Below are 25,673 nucleotides of genomic sequence, written 5' to 3' on the forward strand. Positions count from 1 at the left end.
GTTCAAAGCGATGTGGGCTTACAGGATTACTGAGAATCCAACTACAGGTTTGAGTCCTTTCGTCATTATGAGAGGTAGAAAACCCAGGGGTAAGCATAATCCAGCGTGGTTGTTTGGTGCTGGTGTGGAGAATTGGTCGATGGAATTGGTAAGAAATAATTTGGACAAATCCCAAGAAAAAAATAAGATGTACTATGACCACTCTCATCATGTGAAACCTGTCAAAATTGTTGTGGGTGATTGGGTACGTGTTAGGAAGCCTTTTAAAGTAAGGAAGAATGAGAGCCAATATTTTGAACCTGAACAAGTGAGGGAAGTGTTGCATAATGCGGTTAGATTGAGTGATGGTCGGGTCTGGAATCTTAAAAGTATTGCTGTATTCAATAATAAGTATTGTATTGGGCAAGATGGTATGGGTTTTAGGAAGGAAGAAGGAAGGTCTGACTGGTTAGATGATGAGTTGATTGACACCTCTTCACCTTCTGAAGTTTCAGAGGGTGTTTGCTTAGACACCTCTTCACCTTCTGGAATTTCGGAAGAAGGTTGTTCTCTTCTTCCTGATGATGATTGTGAGGGAGATGTGAGACCTAAGGAGAAGAGGAAAGTAACCCATCCAAGTTGGTTGAAGGATTATGTGTTAGGGTATATCTCTGCCTCATACACGGACTCTGGATGATTTTTAATGGGAATTTCCTCTTCTTATGTATCTTCTTATGTTATCACTATATGTTTGTGTGTTGCTATTTTAATTTATTGTTCCAAATTATTTATTTGAATTTACGGAAGGGTATGTGTTGTGTGTTAGTTAATTCTTGGTTTATAGAATGTGGAGGCCGATGACACATTAGGATTCTAGCGTCCCTGATGCTGGAATTCTCCTGGAGTCAGTTGAGCCTGGATGCGTTGAGGAGGCGGACCTGTTCCCTTGTTACCGTACTGGCAACCTAATAAAGAAGAAGATTCACTTACTGATGACTCTGATTTAATCCTTCCACACCCACTTCAGATGGTCTGCCCTCATTCCCACCCCAATCTGGAGCTTGTACCAGTAGTGCTGTCCTCCCATTGTTGCATCACCACCCTCGATTTATGTTTGTGTTTTTGGTATGCCATTTTGTTTATTCTTTCTATGTATGTTATATCTTTCTTTTGCTTCTTTTTCTCCCTTTTCTTCTTTCTCTCTCTCTTTTCTCTTTTATGTCCTTTCATCTATTATTTACTATCTTTCTTTCTTTGCAGAGTGTGTTTTTGCATGTTATATTGTAGTTTGAATCCATCATAGCACCTCTAATATGCATTAACCAGCTATGATTCCTTGTTAAATGGCATTACGTATTATCTCTTGGAATGTAAAAGATTGGGTTCACCAATTAAATGGCAAAGAGTTCCCTCCGATTTATTAAAACTTACAGCAGACATAGCACTTTTGCAAGAAACTAGTGGTTAATTCAGAAGTTGAAAAACTTAAACAATGATGGGCAGGAAATATAATAATTTTTCTTCTCCTGGCTCTGAGAAAAGAAATGAAGTTATTATTTTCTGCCACAAAAACTTTGCATTCCACTCCTTTCCCAGTAGTCAGATGGTGATGGAAGATGGATGATTACACATCTTCTGATTAACAATGTTTGTGTCTCCCTGTTTAACGTATATGCACCCACTAAAATTGATTATTGTGTTTTGGCCTACTATTTCTGTGAAACACATGTCTATATCAGCAGAGTATGTAATATTTGGTGGTGATCGTAACATAGTTTCAGATCCTTATACTGATTGCAACTTTAAGACAACTTTTGTCCCAACTGCTAAGCATCAACAATTCATTATAAAGATCTCTTGTTAGTTCATGGAAAATATGTAATCCACTATTACGAGAATACACGTTTTTCTCCCCTACACATCTATCCCAATCTCAAACTGATTACTTATTTGTCTCCACGCCTTTGGCGAAACACATCATACATGCAGACATTGGTTCTATATTGATTTCAGATCACACACCAGTAATGTTAGATTTATAAATAATTCCCCTTGTTGATGGTAGTAGAAGATGGCGTTTTAATACCTCATTTTGCTTTCACACTGGCTTAAAATAAAGTTTAGAATAAAAATAGCTTCATAGGCCATGGCCTACTATAGTCCACCGTTATTCCCGATACATAACTTAACATTTAGATGCCAAGGTTTCTAAAGCGTCTGCTTCATAATGTTAGAATAATACAAATATTAAAAAGCTCTTAAAACAATATAAGGTGGTTTCAGATTCAAATTTCCCAGGTGATACCATCATCAAGATGAATGCAAACTATCCGACCCAAGATTTAAAGATTTAGAGTGCTAAGTCGATGTTACATGGTGATACAGTTTCTTGATAGTTTAGATGGCATACTTTAACAAGGAGAGCCTACTACCGGCACAATCGTATAGGCAAATTTAAGCACTGTCAAGTCATTAAAGACACAGGCACAGTGTGATAAGAAGCTTATTGAATAACTTAAAATGGTTATCGGATTGATGTTAAAATGGCACGAATACCAGACAGGTGCATAAAAATAACTCTTTGCGGCTAACACTAGTGATATAATAGCAGAAACACAGGATGATTACCTACATAATGTCTAAGAAAAATCTATTCCAAAGCCCTGTCCAAACCACATGGTCAATAATTCATCATCATCATCAACTTTGTTCGATCAATGACCATAAAAGCACATAAAACAAGATAATAAATAATTATTAAGTGAATAAATAAATACACATCTATAAATTGGTGTAAAAACATTAAAACAATAACTTGAATTGCACATATGACTCCAAAACTTATCTATAAAAGAGATGAGACCTTAAATTACTTTTTGGAGATGGCATCGTATGCGCCAAGCTGTTGCTAAGTACATGCTTACTGAAAGAATTACGTCAGCTGAATTTTTGGCTTTTTAGGACCCGTAGAGCCAAAGAGCAGTTCTTGAATCCCAGGTCCCTGCAAATGTTGCGGATCCATTTTAATCGCGGAATCGCATAGGCTGGGCAGAAGAACATGAAATGCTCAATGGTTTCGAAAATACTGCCACAGGCAGGACATAAATCGGGAAGATTAATCGACCCCCACCTATGAATAAATGACATCAGGGGCAGAGAGCCAAAACGAAACCTTGCATATAGGCTCTTGCCCTGCAAATCCGGTATAACATCCAAATAGGATTCAAACTTTGGGGACCATTTAATATCAATGAAGGAATTAGTTAAGCGACCATGGGATTTGTGGGTTATGTAGTTATCCTTAACATAAGACCAATAAGTTGACTTTAAAACGTTTTTATGCCGTCTCTCTAGTTTATGGGGGTTTTCCCAATAGTCACCCAGACCCAATAGCCGGAGCCAATGGGCCACATGGCGAATCCAGGGAAGAGTATTAGCATTTTGGCATTTCAATAGATCGAGTAATGCGGTCTTATATATATCTAGTTCGGGGGTTATCCATAACCTGATCCAATAAAGGAGAGGTCTTAGAGTGGCTAGATCTGCTACTCGGCTTAACCCCAGATCTAGAAATAATGGAAGCAAGGGTGTGGTGCGTGGACATGCAGTTAAAGCTCTTGCAAAATTGTTTTCCCCCACACTAATCTTGTTACAATTAGCGTAACCCCATACCTCCGCTCCGTACAGGGCTGCACTTTGAGCCTTGGCTGTGTAAATTTTTATTGCTGGGGAAACAACTTTTGTAAAGGTGCTTTGATAGAAGCGCAATATAGATGAGGCTCTGTGTTGTAGGAGCCCTGCACTTTTTGTAATCTGCTCTTCCCATAATAGTTTGCTGGTTAACCTAACTCCCAGGTAATCTATAGAGCTTACTTCCTTCAACGGTACTCCCTCAATATGAATGGAACATTTTTTCCTAGGTCCCTTGGATAACACCATCAGTTTGGTTTTGTTAATATTAACCTCCAACCCATGATCGCTACAAAATTGGTTAAACCGGTCAACAAGGGTTTTCAGCCCCATTGGTGTCTTAGAAATGAGGAGTGAATCATTGGCAAAGAGCAGGATGGGGATTTTTTGTGTATTCAGGGAAGGGGCATCATTCTGGCCTATGGACACAACCTTTACTACTTCGTTGATAAATATGGTAAACAGTAGGGGGGCTAGCACACAACCTTGGCGAACTCCTCTTCTAATTGGGATCCGCTCTGTCAGTTCGCCATGTTCACCCACCTCACTTGGGCATAAGTGTTCTCATGTAATCGTTTTAACAGGAGTAATAGATCCTCTGGGATTCCCAATCTACCCAGCACTTCCCATAATTTGGCTCTTGGGACCAGATCAAAAGCCGATCGCAGGTCTATAAATACCACATACAGGCATTGTTTGGCCACAAGAACATATTTCCAATGCAATATGGCCAATCGAAAGACCTGGTCTATCGTGCTAGTTTTTGCTCGAAACCCTGCCTGTAAATGGGAAAGGATTTGGTACTCCTCAACCCAATTGATTAGCCTCTGGAAAATGTGTTTAGCAAAGATCTTTTGTAGGTTGTCTATAAGGCTAATTGGCCTATAGTTAGCTGGAAGATTAGCATTTCCTTTTTTATAAATGGGTATGATCTCTGCCCCCTTCCATGGCCCTGGAATTTGCCCCCCTGCAGCTATACTATTTGAGATGGCATTAATATACCAGGACCAGATATATGGTTCCGATCTATAAAGATCTCTAGGAAGCTTGTCTGGTCCGGGTGCTTTGCCAGGTTTTAGGCTATTTATAGCCTCAAGGGTCTCTTCTACTTTAAAGATGAGGCAACCCTCCGGGACACACTGGGTCTCCACTTGGAGGGTCATGCTGGAATTTGATTCCAACAGTTTTGTTGGAGAGTGGACCACATTGGTGTCCATTGGGCCCTCTGGTAGGGCATAAAGAGTAGTAAAATGCTCTACCCAGCTTTCTGGTTGAATATGGTTGCTGGGACAGCTCCTACCTCCATTTTCTCTTTTAGAAAGAAGTTCCCAGAAACGCTTGTTATTCTTCTCTCTGGAAGCATCTAATAATTCCTGCCACAGGGAATCCTCCCACCGCTTTTTTGTGTTAGACAAAGTTACTTTGTATAGGGACCTAGCTTGTTTAATTTCCCCCTGGGAACCAGACATTACTGCTGCTCTTAACCCAGACTTAGCCTTTGAGCACCTCTCATCAAACCATCCCTTGTGTGCCCCTTTCCCTTCATGTGGCTTTGACCGCCTTGTTTTATAAAAGAACCCCCGTAGCTGAGTAGTCATGCTGTCATGTATTTTGAGAATCGGAATATTCCCCACAGCCTGATCTTCGTACTCAGCCAAACTATTTAAGAAAATCTGATATATTGCTCTAATATGGTGAGGGTTGGATATCACTTTTGGCCATGTAATCTTGGTGAATTTGTTGTTCCAGCAAGGTGGCGGAATTATTGTAGCATGGTTGTTAAGTGTTCTCCTGAACATTTCTCCAGAAAGGGTAAGGAGCAAGGGGAAATGGTCACTATCACATCTCACTTCTACTTTCATATCTACCAAATGGGGCCACAACCTAACATCGACCAAGAAGTAATCAATAGTGCTTATCGACATGCCCCTTTTAAAAGTAGGTGCGCTGTTCATATCGGATGGAGTTCTACCATTACAGGCCCTAAGGCCATGGTTTAAACATAATGCGGCTAATTGCATGGCCACCCGAGATTTTTTGCAAGGCCGGGTAATAGATAATTGTGGGATCCCCCACTGCTCATCTTCTTCATTAGTTAAACCACTTGTGAGAATAGAAGGCTCGAAGGTACAGTTAAAATCTCCAGCTATGATTAGAATAGTTGAGGGGTGGAGGCTTCCCACAAATTCGGACAGAATAGCCAGGGTATGGGACTCGGAGCCATGTGGGACCGATCGTATATAAGCATTAACAATAACAATTGATAATCTTCTGTTGAACGTAATACACATGGCTTTTAGATCTACCGAATCAATTTCCAAAAGCTTATAGTCACACTGCAGATTCTTGTTAACAAGTAATAAGAGCCCACCTTTTGCCCGGCCCCTCCCCTTCTCTGGAGGTATAGCAGGTGCACTAAATGAGAGAAATCCATCTATATTAGTAGCATCCTCCGCCCAAGTTTCCTGAAACAAACATATGTCTATTTTTTTAATAAAAGAGGCCCATTCACCATCATCTAATTTCTTTGCCAGGCCGGCAACGTTCCATGACATAAGTTCTAAGGTACATTTATCTTGGTTTATCACCACGATTGTGCATCCAGCATCTACCGCGCTCGGGTCATTACTACAAATGTTTGAAGATGATGCTTTATCATCCCCCGTCAAATGTGAGGCCTTGGAGCGGGCCGTCACATTAGTTACTAGATCAGTAGTCAGTCATACAGGATTAGGCAGCGGCCTGGGATTAGCTTCCTTCCGTGCAGCACCTCCACGGGAATTAATTAAACCATCGAATCCTGCCGGTCCCATGGCTGGTCCAGAATTTTGTGGGTGTGACATGAGTCTGATTCCCCCCCTGGTTGTTGCGTTATCCAAGTGGGTACGGCAATCAAAGTCCATTAATTGCGTCACCACATGCTTGTCTTCAAAATAAATAGTTATTGTGTCAAAATTGGTCCCTGTGATGCTGCTTCTCTTGGCCGATATTATGTCAGAACGAATAACAGAGAGACAACTTCGTCGGGAACGTATCCAGTGTATGACTTTGTTGATCAAGGAAGCTTGGTTCTCAGCTAACCCTGACGATAGTTTTGGAACATTTGTTTGTTCCCTGACTTATAAGCAGGTCCTGTTCTTTATTAACTGTACTCTCAATATTGTATCGAGAGAGAGTGCTGTTATTATAGGGGATCTTGTGTGTAAAACTGGAATCTTGGACAGTTTCTGGTGGGTCGGGTCTACTGGTCCTACCTCTAGTTCTGTCACTGGTTAGGTTACTTGAGCAACTACCTTGACGGTCTCCGTGTCTAGGTACATTTGTAGACCTCCTTCTGGGCCTCATATTGTCAATATTGGGATCACAGCGGTAATCTTCCCTCCCTTGAAGAGCTGTCCCCCCTCTAATGGGGAGACAAAAATTGTCCCTTAACTCCGTCCCCTTTGTTGGGGCAGATAATGGGAAAGCTTCTTCCCCCCTGACCTCCCCACAAACTTTACAAATCCCTGCACAAGCACGGTTGCTCTTCATAAGATCTATTAGTACTAAAACCAGTCCCTTAACTTCATCGACTCTCTGAAGGACTGTAGCCAGGTTGTCTCTACTAGCTGCTGATTCTTTGCCTTCCGACTCGAACTGGGGGATTGGTAAGATAACACTAGGATTGGGTGTTCCAACTACTGGCTTGCACTTGGGCACACTCGTGGGCACGGGCGAATCCTCTATTGCTAATAGAGGTTCAAAGCGATTAGTACAGAATAAGCTAGGGACCACCTTGATCACCGGAGTCAGTGGTGGGAGAGTTAGTGTATGTGGTACATGTGGGAGACCCCACTGGGATACTGGAGGACTCGCTATGTTATTAGGGGGTTTTGGGAGGGTGCCCCTACAATTATGCGGGCCCCCATCTCCATCAACCCCTGTTATAGTGTCTATAGAATCCCTTGACCCCTTCTTTTTAAATAACTCTGGGATTTTCCTATCCTTAGGGGGGTCTCTCTTTAAATTATTTGCCCCTATAGTTGTTTGTGTACCTAACATAGACTCAGCTTCTTTAACTAGGAGATCTATTTCATCCAATGGGTTAGACCCATTGGGTATACCTAGATTCAAAGGTCTACTTGGGCGTTTTTTGCGATTTTAGTACCCTTGGATTGTGCTAGTAAATCTATAGCCTTTCTTTTCCCCATATTGGGAAAATGCCCGTAACACAAAATACAGTGGTAAAAGAAAAAAGAAAGGGAAGACAGCTCCCTTTCTTATGAGTTCAGTGTCCTGCCACTGGAGTAACTGGCCCTGCCTCCGTTCTCAGGACGGGCGCAAACAAAGTTTAAGGGCTCCGGCCCTGTCTGCTCCTCCCCTCGAATGACGTGCTTCTATAAACTTATTTAGTGGAACCCCCCGAATTACGTCCCGAATTACGTCTAAACTGCAGTTACGGTGGGATAATTTAGAGGAGGGACTAATGAAGGAAGGGCTGAGTAAAGAATAAGCTTCTTAATTTAGTAAATGTAGAATAGTGCTATAATCTATACACTCTTGAATAACAAGTAGATCTCTTACTGCAGGTGAAAGAGAGGGGGCCCAGCCCAGCCTCCTCCGGTCTCTGACGGGCTAAGGACAGGCCCGCCCTTGGCCCGGGCTTGGCCCGGGTGCCGCCCGCGCGCATCCCGCGACGGCGGGAGCGCAACAAATGTTTAAAGGGCTCCTTGCCCTGCAGCACCTCCTCCCGGCTCCTATGCGCTTCCCGCGACGGCGGGAGCGCGACGAATGTTTAAAGGGCTCCTTGCCCTGCAGCACCTCCTCCCGGCTCCTATGCGCTTCCCGCGACGGCGGGAGCGCAACAATGGCGTTTTAATACCTCCTTATTGCTATGGCGTTTTAATACCTCCTTATTGCTAGATCCAGTTTGTAACTCCAAATTTGAGTCCATAACTTCTGAATTTTTCCTTTCTTAACACATCCTCAAGTATCCCTCATCATCATGTTGCTTGGGACTCATTTAAAGCACCAGCTAGATATTTTATCATCTCCTATGTCTCCAAATCGAAAAAATTAAACTCTCAGAAAGCGCTTGATCTTATGAAATGTAGTAAACATTTGGACACTGTAAACAACCACTAATTCCACTATCCATAACCTGATTGTAGAAAAATGTAAATACAATTAACACTTCTAAAAGGAAGTTCTAGGTGCTATGGAGGACAAAATAAAGCAGGTAAATTACTCACGAATTACCTTACAATAAAATATTGAATCCATCCTCAAATCAAATTCCCATCCTGTTTTTAAAGGTGCAGAAATTCTAGACTACTTTAACGATTTTTATACTACTCTCTATACCCCTGAATCGATTCCAGATGCTTTACAACAATTTCTATCCTCTATTCAGACACATGTCGGCCCCATTATAGATGTTTCCTCATTGCAAATGGATATATCTCTTAAAGATATCTTTCAAGCAATTAGAATAATTAAAACTGGAAAAGCTGCTGAACCAGATGGTTTTCGTATTGGCCTCTATTCATATTTGTCCAAACTTCTACTTCCAAAGCTTCATGATCTTTTCTCTTGCTTTATCTCTTCCAAAGGCTTCATTGGTACCCTTCAGGAGGCACTTATTTGCCTCATCCCTAAAAACGGATGAGACCTATGCTTATGTAAAAATGATAGACTGATTTCACTAATGAATTCTGAGTATAACATTTTTGCTAAATTCCCTGCCCTCCATGTAGATGCTATTTTATCACTTCTTATTGGTAGAGAACAATCTGGTTTTATCAAAAGTAGGCATATTCTTATAATGCTAGAACGTTTTTCAGTATACTAAGTAAGTCCTATAAATAGCCACACTCATTGTCAGCTATTTGCCTAGAGGCAGAATGAGCTTTTGATCGCATTGATTGGCCTTTTATCTTTCGCACACTTTCCTGGTTTGTTTTGGCTCCAAATTTAACTCTTATACATCCTTATTTTAAACAGCATCAAAAACATTTGTTTTTGTAAATGGTCTCATTCCGACTTTTTCTGTACAAAGAGGTGGACGATAAGGAAGTCCCCTTCCCCCATGTCTTTTTCTTCTTGCACTAGAACCATTTCTTGCAAATATTAGACAACTCTGTAGCATTTTTGGCTACCAAAATGGAAATAGGCATACTAAATTATGACCACACCATATTTACAAAGTGACGCAATGCCTGCATTTTTGCCACGTTGTAACCCCTTGCGCCACATTATGCCTGCACCAGGCATAATGTATGCCAGGGGGCGTTACAGAGCTAGGGTGAACAGAAAAATTGTCACAAATCTAAGAGATATCTTTGCACCATTTTCAGAGCATGAATTAAAGGGAGGCTACCATTGCTTTCTGTGGGCCTCTGGGTGCTTGGCAGGATACTAATCTTACAAAGCACGAGACTAGTGTAAAAAATTATGACACTAGTACCCCTGACTACCACCATGGTGTGCTTTATTTTAAATATGGCACACACATGGTGGTATTGGGGGGGCGCTAAGGGGTGCAAGCAAAGTGCACTAGGTGCAGCGCCACTTTTCATAAATCTGCCCCTATATGTCTATGCTGACAATATCCATCTGTTCTTATACAAGCCTGAATCCTCCCTCCCACCTTTTCTGGCAAAAGCTGATTCCTTTTCTATTCTTTCTGGTTATAAACTGAATCGTGATAAGTGCAAAAGTCTCCCTCTCAATAGTTTATTTTTTTTAAATAAGACTTTTCTCAATACAACTTTACCTGGAACCCTCATAAAATTAAATATCTGGGATTATGGTTTTCATCTTCTATTAAAGACACTTTGGGCCTCATTATGAGTCTGGCGGTCACAGGACCACCGTGTTGGTGGTCGTACCACCAACAGGCTGGCAGAGAAGACCGCCAAATTATGACCATGGTGGTATTCACAACAGAATACCTACAAACCCCGACAGTGCGGTCAAGCTGCCATGGATGATGGTAGCCACCAGTAGGCCGGTAGAGACCATGTTTTCCCTGGGCAGATTACGAGGTTGTGCATTGTCAATGTTTCTGCCATGGTCGCACCACGATGTTAAACCCAGGTTGTAAACCAACTGTATAAAAGGAGACACTCATCCGGAGCCGCCAGGGACCAAAATTACATGTCTTCCCGCTGCTCCTACTTTCCCAATGACTACGGAATCAGTGATGACGACGACAACAACAGCTACTGTGAGTACACACACTTACCTGTCACTGTTGTAAAATGTCAAAGTACCTACTCACACACCACAAACCAATCAAGAATGGGGGCAAGGGTGACACACACACATAACCACACATTGACATGCACACTCACAGAAACACAGCATAGTCACACACAACAACACATACCACCACCAAACAACACCACAACATCCAACCACAACACCATCAAAGCATTGGCAAGCACCCACAAGAGACACTACCAATTGACAAATCACACATACAACACAAAGTAGCACCAACAAGGAACGAACAAACACTATCTATCACCCAACTATACAATGCAGCATTCAACATACCCCGACAAACACAATCCAACGTATCTGACATACCATTCACCACACTCGCTCATGCACACAGTCCAAGCACACAAATGCACACAACACTGCAACAAACACAAGTCAACACAAACACCACACAATATAATCACAACACTGTAGGAGGCTGGACTGGCTTGTAGTGAGTACCAAGGGGTACTTGCACCTTGCACCAGGCCCAGTTATCCCTTATTAGTGTATAGGGTGTCTAGCAGCTTAGGCTGATAGATAATGGTAGCTTAGCAGAGCAGCTTAGGCTGAACTAGGAGACGTGTGAAGCTACCACAGTACCACTTAGTGTCATATGCACAATATCATAAGAAAACACAATACACAGTTATACTAAAAATAAAGGTACTTTATTTTTATGACAATATGCCAAAGTATCTTAGAGTGTACCCTCAGTGAGAGGATAGGAAATATACACAAGATATATATACACAATAGCAAAAATATGCAGTATAGTCTTAGAAAACAGTGCAAACAATGTATAGTTACAATAGGATGCAATGGGGAAACATAGGGATAGGGGCAACACAAACCATATACTCCAAAAGTGGAATGCGAACCACGAATGGACCCCAAACCTATGTGACCTTGTAGAGGGTCGCTGGGACTATTAGAAAATAGTGAGAGTTAGAAAAATAACCCTCCCCAAGACCCTGAAAAGTGAGTGCAAAGTGCACTAAAGTTCCCCTAAGGACAAAGTAGTCGTGTTAGAGGAATAATGCAGGAAAGACACAAACCAGCAATGCAACAACTGTGGATTTCCAATCTAGGGTACCTGTGTAACAAGGGGACCAAGTCCAAAAGTCACAAGCAAGTCGGAGATGGGCAGATGCCCAGGAAATGCCAGCTGCGGGTGCAAAGAAGCTTCTACTGGACAGAAGAAGCTGAGGTTTCTGCAGGAACGAAAAGGGCTAGAGACTTCCCCTTTGACGGACTGATCCCTCTTGCATTGTAGAGTCGTGCATTTGCTAGTCGCAAATTGTGCGTTTGGCGTTTTTGGACGCTGCCAGGGCCCAGGAGGGACCAGGAGGTCGCAAATTGGACCTGAAGAGAGAGGAGACGTCGAGCAAGACAAAGAGCCCTCACTGAAGCAGGTAGCACCCGGAGAAGTGCCAGAAACAGGCACTACGAGGATGCGTGAAACGGTGCTCGCCGAAGTTGCACAAAGGAGTCCCACGTCGCCGGAGACCAACTTAGAAAGTCGTGCAATGCAGGTTAGAGTGCCGTGGACCCAGGCTTGGCTGTGCACAAAGGATTTCCGCCGGAAGTGCACAGGGGCCGGAGTAGCTGCAAAGTCGCGGTTCCCAGCAATGCAGCCCAGCGAGGTGAGGCAAGGACTTACCTCCACCAAACTTGGGCTGAAGAGTCACTGGACTGTGGGGGTCACTTGGACAGAGTCTCTGGATTCGAGGGACCTCGCTCGTCGTGCTGAGAGGAGACCCAAGGGACCGGTAATGCAGGTTTTTGGTGCCTGCGGTTGCAGGGGGAAGATTCCGTCGACCCACTGGAGATTTCTTCGGAGCTTCTGGTGCAGAGAGGAGGCAGACTACCCCCACAGCATGCACAAGCAGGAAAACAGTCGAGAAGGCGGCAGGATCAGCGTTACAGAGTTGCAGTAGTCGTCTTTGCTACTATGTTGCAGGTTTGCAGGCTTCCAGCGCGGTCAGCGGTCGTTTCCTTATCAGAAGGTGAAGAGAGAGATGCAGAGGAACTCGGATGAGCTCTTGCATTCGTTATCTAAAGTTTCCCCAGAGACAGAGACCCTAAATAGCCAGAAAAGAGGGTTTGGCTACCTAGGAGAGAGGATAGGCTACTAACACCTGAAGGAGCCTATCAGCAGGAGTCTCTGACGTCACCTGGTGGCACTGGCCACTCAGAGCAGTCCAGTGTGCCAGCAGCACCTCTGTTTCCAAGATGGCAGAGGTCTGGAGCACACTGGAGGAGCTCTGGACACCTCCCAGGGGAGGTGCAGGTCAGGGGAGTGGTCACTCCCCTTTCCTTTGTCCAGTTTCGCGCCAGAGCAGGGGCTAAGGGGTCCCTGAACCGGTGTAGACTGGCTTATGCAGAATTGGGCACCTCTGTGCCCAACAAAGCATTTCCAGAGGCTGGGGGAGGCTACTCCTCCCCTGCCTTCACACCATTTTCCAAAGGGAGAGGGTGTCACACCCTCTCTCAGAGGAAGTTCTTTGTCCTGCCATCCTGGGCCAGGCCTGGCTGGACCCCAGGAGGGCAGCTGCCTGTCTGAGGGGTTGGCAGCAGCAGCAGCTGCAGTGAAACCCCAGGAAGGGCAGTTTGGCAGTACCAGGGTCTGTGCTACAGACCACTGGGATCATGGTATTGTGCCAACTATGGCAGGATGGCATAGAGGGGGCAATTCCATGATCATAGACATGTTACATGGCCATATTCGGAGTTACCATTGTGAAGCTACATATAGGTAGTGACCTATATGTAGTGCACGCGTGTAATGGTGTCCCCGCACTCACAAAGTTCAGGGAATTGGCTCTGAACAATGTGGGGGCACCTTGGCTAGTGCCAGGGTGCCCTCACACTAAGTAACTTTGCACCTAACCTTTACCAGGTAAAGGTTAGACATATAGGTGACTTATAAGTTACTTAAGTGCAGTGTAAAATGGCTGTGAAATAACGTGGACGTTATTTCACTCAGGCTGCAGTGGCAGGCCTGTGTAAGAATTGTCAGAGCTCCCTATGGGTGGCAAAAGAAATGCTGCAGCCCATAGGGATCTCCTGGAACCCCAATACCCTGGGTACCTCAGTACCATATACTAGGGAATTATAAGGGTGTTCCAGTAAGCCAATGTAAATTGGTAAAATTGGTCACTAGCCTGTTAGTGACAATTTGAAATAAATGAGAGAGCATAACCACTGAGGTTCTGGTTAGCAGAGCCTCAGTGAGACAGTTAGGCATCACACAGGGAACATATACATGCACACCTATGAGCACTGGGGCCCTGTGTGACAGGGTCCCAGTGACACATACATATAGGCCACAAACCTATGAGCACTGGGGTCCTGACCAGCAGGATCCCAGTGACACATAACAAACATACTGAAAACATAGTGTTTTCACTATGAGCACTGAGGCCTGGCTATCAGGATCCCAGTGAGACAGTGAAAACAGTGACAAACACCCTAACATACACTCACAAACAGGCCAAAAGTGGGGGTAACAAGGCTAGAAAGAGGCTACCTTCTCACAAACACCATGTCTCTAGTATACACATGCCCATCACACAACACACACCCATCACTGGGGACAAATGCACTGAACACAACCTCATTTGCTGCCCAGACAAAACAGGTAGCACAACCACCACTTACACACAAATACACACAAACAATGTCAGGCAGGAACAAATATGGCCTAAGAAAATAAATTCCGGTCAAAGATGTAACTTTAAAATCAACACCTGGTTGGCCCAATTATATTATTCAGGAATGAATAATTTAAAAATGTCCAAGGCCAGAAGCCAGTCCAAAAATACAATGTGCAACATTCACACAATGCACATGTGTGTGCCCCCAACTTGACTCCTGACTGCCATGTAACCTCCACAGGTAGGGGCATCAAGGGGGCAGGCAGGTACCTCAGGGATTGGGGGACCATGGGGTTTGGGCTTTGGTTTGGGACGGGGACCTTTGGGAGGAGGGTTTAGGCCTTCGCTTATGGGAGGGTTGGGTACTCTTGAGAGGGGTAGACTTCTTGGCAGAGTAGGGACATGGGTACTTGCAGGGGGGGCAGGGGAGATCAAGGAGGTGGAAGGGATGGGCCTGGGGAGGGAAACAGAGTGTTTAGGGGTCTTGGGAGGGAAAGAGGAATAGGGAAAAGGTCAAAACATGAAATTAACACTTTTTAGACACACAGGGATGGTCATCAGAAGGGGGCTTGGGAATGGAGGGTGAGGGAGTGGTTGCCTGACTGGTCAGTGTGGGTATCGTGGGTGTGTGTGTGTTTGAGGTATGTTTGTGGGTGGTGGGTGTCTGTTGGGGTTGAGTGACACTGTTTGTGTACGGAACTGAGGAGGGGTGGAGGTGCTGGGGATGCCGTGGTGGGTAGGTGTCTGTCTGTTGGAGTGGTGACTGCAGGTGTGGTGGATGTGCTTGTTGCAGGTGTGTCAGTGGTTGTGGTGTCTGTGGACGTAGTGACTGGGGTGGATGTCTGAGGGTCTTCTGTTGTGCTGTCTGTGGGTAAAATAGGTATAGTGGCTGGATCCGTGAATGAATGTGTGGTGTCTTCAGGTGTGTCTGGTGTACTGTCTGTGATGCTGGGGCTGGTGGGAGTGCCAGGGAAGGTTGTGACTGTTGCTGTATCTGCAGATGTATGTTGCTTGTGTAAATGCTAATGTTGTGTCTTGTGGTGCTTGTGTTTGTCTGAGCTATCCTTGGATGTTGAGGTGGATGTATGCTTGTCTGTTGTGTGCTTTGGCTGGGTAGGGGAAGAGGGGTTTGGGATTTGGGATTTGGAAGAGGAAGGGGGATGGAAGACAAAGGGTGAGTGGCTGCCGTCAGTGTGGAGGCCAGAGCCTGAAAGGATCTCTGTAAGCTAGCCTGTGTGCCGTGAATGCCCTCTAGGAACACATTACGCTGATGGACTTGAATTGCAAGTCCCTGGATGGCATTCATGATGGTCGACTAACTCATAGAGATCAACCTCAGGAGGTCAATAGCCTCCTCACTGAGGGCAGCAGGACTGACTGGGTCAGGGTTAGAGATGCCTGCGGCAAAGGAAATGCCCACTGTCTTGGGTGATCGGGCACGGCCAACTGAGGAAGGAGCTACAGGGAGGGTGGTTGTAGAAAGGGGGTAGCAGTCAAAGATGGTGCTGGGGTGGTCCCAGAAGGGTCCACCACTACCAGGGAGTGTCCACTGGGGGAGGATTCCGAGGATGATGATGTTGATCCTGTCTCCCCCCAGGCACTCCTGTTGCCCTCTGGGCGGCTTAGCCACTCACCTGTGCCCCATCTTCTTCACCTGCTGATGCTGATTCACACAAACAGAGCGAAAAATCATGCACAGGAGGAGGAGGGCCTTAAATAATGGCACTAAACAGGCTTAGCGCCATTATTTAAGGCCCGCCTCCTCCTGTGCATGATTTTTGCATGGGAGGATAAATAAGGCGCAAAGGCCTTAGAGTCATTTTTTTGCCTGGGAATGCCTACCTTGCCTCTCATTGCTGCAAGGTAGGTTTCCACTGTAAAAGAATTACGTTAATTTCAATATTTTGATGCTAGACAGGTCTAGCATCAAAATATAAATATGGAGTTAAGTTTATGCCGGATTTGAGTAAAAAAAAAATGACGCAAATTTGGCGCAAACAGAATATAAATCTGGGCCGTACTGTACAAATATTTTAGGACACAGGATTACATGGCCCTGTAACTCATCTGTCAGACCCAAAGTTGCACATAAAGCACAGCTTGTAAAATAGGAGTGGTCAGATACCTTAGAGCAACATGACTCACCATTTGGATGAATGGGCTTGGAGACACTAGGTGGGAAGGATGACAGAGCAGGGAAGATTTATATATGGCTGACTAGAGTCACACATATGACTCAGTCATGTGCATCTCCACAAGCAGTCATACAATTTGCTATACAGGTGATCAACATGTTTCCATGGATATTACAATGGCCACATCAGTGTCTGCTTATTGGCTGCTTGAGTACCATGTATGCCCAGTAGTCAACATACCTGTAGCATCTCCAACATCTTCACACCTGAAATACTTAGACAGCATACAGTAAACTATGAGAGGAAAGTACATGGATTCACTAAGTACTTACACCCTTCTGTTTGCTATGCTGCTCTCAAATACCCATCCACCTCAGAGTAGGCAACCTCCAAAATGCAGGCCATTAAGGGGGTCAAGGTCCGATGTTCTCCCGTCATAGGGAGAACATCCTCAGCTGGTCCTCTGTGGTCTTCCGGGCCCAGTGTCTCAGGTCCTCTCTCTGTTTCTTACAGTGGGTGGTCTGCCAGCTGTGGACCCCCAGAGTCTGCACTTGCTTGGGGATGGCACATCAGATTCCCTTCTTCTGATGAACATTGACATGCATGGATGACATAGACAAAAAGAGAATGTCATGTCCACATGCACCATACCAATAGGCAGAACACATCAGTAACAGCAAATAGACACACATTCCCATCGTCTCAGCTCACTCTCCTTCAAAAAATACCATCAGCATGCATCAACACTTTCATTGGTCTACATAAACGGTACACGTTCATTCACAACACCTATCACACATTGGTATGACATTGGACTCAACTGTTCCTCTGGTGCACCATATATCTGTTCATACAGGCGTATGACCTTCTCCACTAGCTTCTCCAGATCTTCAGGGGTGAAGACAGGGTCCCTAGCACCTGCAGGACCTGGCATGATAGCTTCCAGAGGCAGTACATAGCAGCTCAAATTATGGAGTACTTGCTGGCAGCAGTGTCAGAAGTCAAGTGAGCAATGATGCAGAAAATGACGGTCACGCTTGCCACATACATGACTGTCACCGCTGGCGGACATCGCCACTGGCCCAAGTGTTCCAAAGGCAGTGATGTGTTCCAATGGCAAATTACACGGTGGTTGTGACCGCCTACCATCATTATGACTTCCGCCGGAGGACTTAGGTCACTTCCACATGTCCAGTACAGAAGGTCAGAAGGCTGCCATTTTAAACTCATTTCATGTATGGAAGTGTAAAATGATCTGTGTCATTAACTATGCCCCATATTGTACAGTACATCTATTGGTCCTGTCTAGGTAACTTTTTGTGCATCTGTGCTGTTAATGCAGTGTTGTTGGAGGACATGCGGTTTAAGTAACTACTTAGAGGTTTCTATGTGTTTTCGAAATCGTCCATAATGTCCCAAAATGCATGTGACACATGTCTAGATGATTTGTCTTACAAACGCGCATAGTAACAGATGAATTATTAAGTGTAATCCATATTTAGTTGAGGCAATGTGGACCAAGGAAGGTGTCATTGGAGGCATAGCTATATACTGCACTCTATATGTCAGAGGTAGTAGCCTTCTTCGACTGTTATGTGTGAGTAATTTATTAAACTGTAACTTGATGTGAGAATGCTGCATGTCAAATACTATTTTTACATGTTTTGACATAGGTACACTGCTATGAGGAAAGGAAGATGCCAACCAGTGTACCGTCCACTAGCAGACCTGCACACCATGGAGGAAGGACATTGTATTCAGACATATCGTTTGAATCGTCCTACTATCATGGATCTTTGTAAACAGTTGGAGCTAGATCTGTTGTCTGCCATTTGCGATCCCTATAGTATGCCTCCCATTGTTCATCTTGTCAGTACTACACTTTCTGGCCACTTGCTCCTTGCAGAATAGAGTGGCTTTCACTGCAGGGATCTCTCAGCCCATGTTCAGTCTGGTTTTGAAGAATGTACTGTGTGCATTGTTGAAACACATGGACAGCTACATCAGGTTTTCCCAAAGAGCGGATTTGGCCTATGTGAAGGCATATTTTTATGCAATGGGACACATTCCACATGTGATTGGAGCCATTGATGGCACCCATGTAGCCTGGGTTCCCCCCAGTGCCAATAAACAGGTGTATAGAAACAGGAAAAACTATCACTCCATCAACATTCAGGTGGTGTCTCGCCGATCAGTACATTTCACAAGTCACAGCAAAGTATCCAGGATCAGTCCATGATTCCTTCATCATGCGGAATAGCTATGTCCCACTGCTAATGACACAACTCTTCACAGAGAGGGCCTGGCTAGTAGGTAAGTTACAATTGGAATGCCGTTACAATGTTGCATGTCTCACATACATGTTTGTGTTGTTCTACCATTTTGTGCACAGGTGACTCTGGCTGTCCAAACCGTGCTTGGCCGTTGACACTAGTGAGGTACCCAAACCTGTGAGGGGAAGTCCGCTACAATGAGGCCCACGGGAGGACAAGGTGCTTGGACTTATCAGGAGGAGGCCTCCTTTATTTACTCATCCACCAAGGTATGTCAAATTATAGTTGCCTGCTGCATGATCCACAATCTTGCCCTGAGATGTCAGATCCCATCAATACCAGTTGAGGGGAAGGCAGCAGTACCTGAAATGGAAATGCAGAAATGCCAAGTGATAAAGAGCCAGAGTAGGATGAAGCAGGAGAATCTAGAGCGATCTCATCAATCAGTACTTCAACTAATGGGTATGTGAAGCTGACATATTGGCCGTCATTATGACATTGGTGGTAAAAACTGCCTACCGCCGCATTGATGGCCGCCAACATACCACCACCGCGGCTTCCATTCGTCCACCATATTATGAGCACTGCCTGACTTCTGCCACAAGAAGGGCGGAAATCCAGCAGTGATCGTACTGGTGGATCGTGGTAAGCTGACGCTGCTACCACCGGCACCGCCACACCGGTAGAAACCCGCCAGCCATATTATGTCCAGTAATACAGCCTGGCGGTGTTATGCTGGTGGGGTGCTGCTGGCAGTGCCCCTTCCCAGCCGGAAGACCTTCTTGACCAAGATAAGTTGGACTTCCTACAGGGAAGGGGGGCGGGAGGGTGGGAGGTGGTGTGTTTGTGTGTCTGAGTGTGCACATGAATGTGTGTGTGTGTGTGTGTGTGAATGCGTCTGCGTGTGTTGTGTTGCTTGCATGGATGTATGTGTGTGAGTGAATGTGTGTAAGAATGGTGAAGTTAGTGCTTGTCTGCATGTTAATGTAATTGTGTGTAAGAGTGTGTGTGAGTATGTCTGGAAGTATGCATGAATGAATGCGTGTATGCAAGTGTGAGTGACTGGGTGTATGCGTGGTGCGTGTCTGAGGGTGTGTGCATGTATGGGGGTGAGTGTGAGGATCGGAGAGGGTGGGGGGAGTGTGTGAGGATTGGAGGGGGTGTGGGTGGGGGTGGGGGTGAGGGTGAGGATTGGAGGAGGTGAGAGGGAATTTGGATAGATGGGGGTGTCAGGTGTGTGTTGGGGGACGGGGGAGCCACATACTGGTGACAGGGAAGGAATTCCCTGTCACCGGTAGGGCCTACTGCCATGGTATTTGTGGCATTGCTAATGCCACAAAAACCAGGGTGGTAGGCAGGCTGATAATGCTGCCGGAGTTACTATGCCGGCCGCCGGGCTAGAGATAGACATATCCGTCCTGGCAGCTCATACCACCATGGCGGTACGATTGGAGAAGTAGAGGGTTGGCTGTAGCAAACCCGCCAATCTCATAATGTGTTGGTATGTACCGCCAGCCTGTTGGTGGTATTGCCACCACATTACCACTCACCGCCGGGGTCATAATGACCCCCATTGTTCTGATGTAATTGTGCAAGCAGATGTTTATTGCTAGCATGTCACCTACATTCTTGCATCATCTGTGGGGTTGTAGTGAGCTCCAATTCCTATGAATGAGCTGTGATTGCAGACTGAAAGTTTGCATTGTGTACAGGACAGAGTGGTCTACTTTATCATGTAAATATCACCGGAAAGGGTGTATTCTTAAGGGAGAAATGGCGCACCAAGTATTATAAATTCTATTTGTAAGACAACTATATCCACAACGGTGCACTGCAGTGGGGAATACACCCTCAAAACCCCTACATTGATTTGACTAGTCAATCAATTAAAATCTACAACAATAGTGAGGCACTCGTTAATCTAATATCAGTTATCAACAATACTCACACCAGTTTCTTCAATATCAAGTTCTGTACAATAGTTCATCGTTAGTAAAACCAAAGAAAGGCACTAACAATGATATTTCAAAGAAGAAACTGATGTTAGTATTGTTGATAACTGATATTAGATCAACGAGTGCATCAGTATTGTTGTATACTTTATCATATATTTTAACAGCAGATGCAAATTTCCCCTTCTGGACATGCCTTCTCTGATGTGAGGATTGTATTGTGTTTTGCCTTATCCCTTTTCCCTCTTACTCACAGATTGCCCTAGCTCCTGTTTGACTATGAAACCTTGTCAGAAGCAGATGGGAATTGCTGACTGATAGAAAATGGGTTATTGGTAAGGGCAGGTAAGTACCTGACTTAGCAATAGGCCACTAACCTCCACTTAGGTTTAGTTAGGTCTCAACAAATTAAACCTAGCTCAACCCTTGGCAGCTTGACAACGAGCGACAAGGCTTAACTTAGAAGACAATGGGACACCTGCAAAGTGTAAAACGTTCAAATATCACAAAACAGTAATTACATAAAACACAGGTAACAGTTTAAAAATCCAAAACCAATTTATAAAAATATGAAATATTTTTAGCTTTAAAATGACACCAAAACAAATAAAATCTGATAAAGGGAACCATATAGATGAATTTTTAAAGAATTAATGCTTTTTAGCGCTTAGAAACGAATAGATTTTCTTCAGTGGGACCAAGTCACCAGTCCAATCCGGCCTCCTGGAATTCTTCCTAGGATACGTGTCACAGGAGTCCTCATGGAGATTTTTACCTTGGGACATAGTAGTTTTTTTCGAGATGAAAATCCTTCGACCGGGGCAAACATGAATCTTGATCATATGTCCCTGGATGCCCTAACTGGGAGGTACCGTTCAACTTTCTACGTTCGGACGTAGTCACTTTTTGGGAGATTTTCTTCACCAGGATGAACCTGCAAGTCAGGCCGGGTCACGGTTGAAGCAAGCCGGCATGAGTTGCCACAGCGGGTCGGTCCCTTAATGGAGCTTTTATCCAAAAGTTCTCCAAACTTCTCCAAACTTCTGGATCTTCTTCCAGATGTTCTTTTAAGGTTCTTTTGGTGTCCACTGCTCACCCCAAGGTTCCAGAAGCTCTGGGATGCTTCTTGTGGGAGTAGACTACAACTCCCAGAATGCAACTGATGCAAACTCCAAATTAGCTACTGGATAGTGGTCAGCTGGTCAGTTTCTTCAGGTGTTGGTGCAGGAGACTCGGTTAGGAAATTTCTACCTGTAGCCAACAGGGAGTCCCTCCTTGAACCCGTTGAAGCTAGGCAAAGTACTCTTTGTGGTGAAGCCCAAGTGTGCAGCTGGTACAGTCCCGCAATGTCCAGCTGCAGGCCAGGGGTCCAGCAGGGCAGTCCTTCTCCTTCTGTAGTTCTTCCTTGTTGAAATCTGGCAGGGGGCGGAGGTGTGGGTGCAGGTCTGCCAGTTTTATCCTTGCACCTGGGTGAAAAACATAGGAGTCCTGGTTCCCCAATCACTTTCAGGTTCCTTCCCCCTGTGATGACCACTTCCTGGGAAGTGTCACAAAAATCAATCCCAGGGAGCAATATTCCTCAAAAATCCATCATGGCTGAAAATGATTTTCGGAAGTTACATCTGGCTGAGCCCACCCACTGGTGTGGCTAAAAATCGTAAACACATCCCTATCCTGCCCTCTCCTAATCTAATCAAGGGGGCACCTAATTGTCTGTGTTTGCAGGATGTGAGGGAGGTGCTGTTTTTTTCAAATGTCCTTCCCTGCCTTTGAAGACCAGTATGGCAGCCCTTCCCTCTTCCTGCTTCCCCATCTGCTGAGGGAAGATCTCCTCCCTCAGGCATATCTATTTGTGTTGAGCCCGGGACACTTCACACCTCATCAAGGCAGCCAATCAGAGCAAAGCAGCAACACACTACAAGGCTGAAGTTAGCAATTTTTTAGGTAAAGTTTAAAACTCTTTACCTGAACAAGTTAGATTAAATCCAACAATTGTAAGTTGTGGGATTTATTATAACAATTAGTTTGATACCAAGCCTGAGGTATCTATTACTTAGGGGACTTTATAAATTAAAATAAAGTCTCCCCATTCTAGCTTATGGAGGCCATTCACTACAATGAGGGGAAAACGAATTTGGCTGTTTTACCTCACCAGGGCTTATAAAACTATTTTTATAAGGTCCCTGCTTATAGTTACATGGCAACCCTGGGGGCACATAGCGCACACCTTTGGGATGACTTATATGTAAAAATAAGGTAGTTTAAGACTGGAAGTACTTTCAATTCCAAAGTCAAATTTGCATGTAACTTTAATTTAAAAGCAGCCAACAAGGCAGGCCTGTCTTTAAAATGACACTGGGCACCTCAGCAGTGCACCTATGGGTGCACTACCTATGCTGGGGTCCCTACACCTACATGCCCTACCATATACTAGGGACTTATAGGTAGGTTAATATTGACAATTATAACTAGCTAAATTTGCATATCCACTTTACACAGAGCACTGGCCCTGGGACTGGTAAGCAGTACACAGGGCACAGCCAAAAGTCAGTAACCACCAGTATCTGTCCAAAACGTTTGGGGGTGACCAGGGAAAAAAGGAGGGCTTTCTTGCACTGACAGACATGAGAAGTGGACACGACTGAAAACAGGTGATATTTGTGTTGTGTAAGTGGGGTGTAACCGAGATTGTTAGACTTTCTGGACACAGGGGTGGAAAAGTGTTTTCTCATTTTTTTCACCTGTTGGGTACAGGAGATTGTCAAATGCTTTATATTGTGTGTGGAGATGTGTCTGCCTCATGTGTAAATGTTAGAACATGGGCTCTTGCATCACAATGGGTTTAGTTGTTTGTGAACTACATTGTCATTGTGTTCATACTTTGCAGACCAAGGTGCATGTCACTGTAGACTGACATAGGTGAGTGAAAATCCTACAGGTATTGGACCAATGTAAGTGAAAGGTTTCAGGACTGGGTACTTCAGTAAACATATATGTATGTTCCATGGGATATGTGAATTTGAAGCTATGGTATAGGTATGTGATGAGGCCATACCAGTTGATACAGAACACCTATCAGTGTGTCTCCTGCCTTGTATTAAGTGTACCATGACCCTGACTTCTGTATCCTGTGTTTTTGCAATGTTTGACACTTTAGCATACATGCTAATGCTACTCTCAGTCATGCTCTATGCACAGTTTGCTATTCTACCTATAATTGTGTGTAGAACTAAATATCAATGTATTAGAAATCTGTCCTGTTAAATTTCTGTTGAAATTAGTCTCCTGCTGATGGAGTCCCCACTTGATGTCCATCCCAATGGAAGTACAACACAGAAGCACATAATCAGACCAGAGTTGGCATGCATGACTATTATACATGGATGATAAAAGACACATTCACAGGACCTGTGTTTAAGTTGGATTTTTCATGCATATCAAAAGGATATCTGTGACTATAAAAGGAACGTAATGAAAAATATGTGATGGGTGAAGTTATGGTGGATGGCATCAATCTTATCATACTACAATTCTACTTAAACTTCCAAATGTCTTTCACAGTCTTCTATGGAATTTTCTCCCCTTTTGAAAGATATTGAATTAAACTTTTATCCCCTTTTTCATTCAAATAATTCCTCTCTTTTTCTCAAAATCACGCTTTCTCTCATCCTCTATTCACAACCTACTTAGAAACTACTCATGCCACTAATTTTCTCACATCTTTCTGATAGAGAACATATCCTTCACTCTTCTATTTGGCACAATAATCTTAAAAAAATCAATAATAGACCTATTTTTTGGAAACCATGGAGGGGTAAAGGTTTACTTTGGGTTCATCAATTATATTCAAACAACTCTTTCATTACGTTTCCACAAGCATGATTAGGATATAATCTTCCAACCTCGTATTGTAGTAAATTGAACACTTGAATTCAATCCATTTCCCGCACCGTCACATCATTAACATTACATACTTCAGCACCAACATCTGACAGTCATCTTTTTTCTTTACTATCCATGCATCCCAATGCCTCACCAGTTTACAAAATACTTACCAAAATTCCAGAATATAGAGTTAAATCAGAAGTTGAATTGCAATGGGAATGAGATTGCCAGATCTCATGGCCTATCACGCTTTGTGATGAACTGTGGTTGACAATATGCAAAACATCAAGACCTGCTAATAGTACTCAAACTTTCTTTTTAATATATAACAAGCTCATGTTTGCCCCAACTAATTTACATAAATTTGATCCAGAAGCCTTGTCAAATTGTTGGTCATGTAATGCTACCTATGCAGATTTATCATGTACTTTTTTTCCTTCCTATATACCCAACAATTTTGGCTTCAATTGTGGTCCCAAATTAATGCTGATTTTTATACAAACATTCAATTTTAATTTTCAACTATTTTTCTAGGAAGCCTCTCTGATGTTTGGCAAATACTACTTCTAAAATTGTTGAACTAGATCTATTAATTGCGGTTGCTTTTCAGCAGATTACTAAGAATTGGAAACAGTCTTCACAAATTTATTTTCAAGCCTGGTGGTATAGTGTTTGTTAAAATCACCAGTTACCTAAAGCATGGGCTACCCCATTTTCACTTGTCATTAAGAGAGCTATTATTTGGTCAGCTGTTACTATCTTTTTAGATACTTGCACTTAAACCTTTGCTTGTCACCAACCTCTCCTGTAAGAGGTCCACAAACCTCCATGAACTGTACTATTATATTTCTTGTT

Source organism: Pleurodeles waltl, chromosome 1_2 (genome assembly GCF_031143425.1).
Source record: "Pleurodeles waltl isolate 20211129_DDA chromosome 1_2, aPleWal1.hap1.20221129, whole genome shotgun sequence".
Classification (NCBI taxonomy): Eukaryota; Metazoa; Chordata; class Amphibia; order Caudata; family Salamandridae; genus Pleurodeles; species Pleurodeles waltl.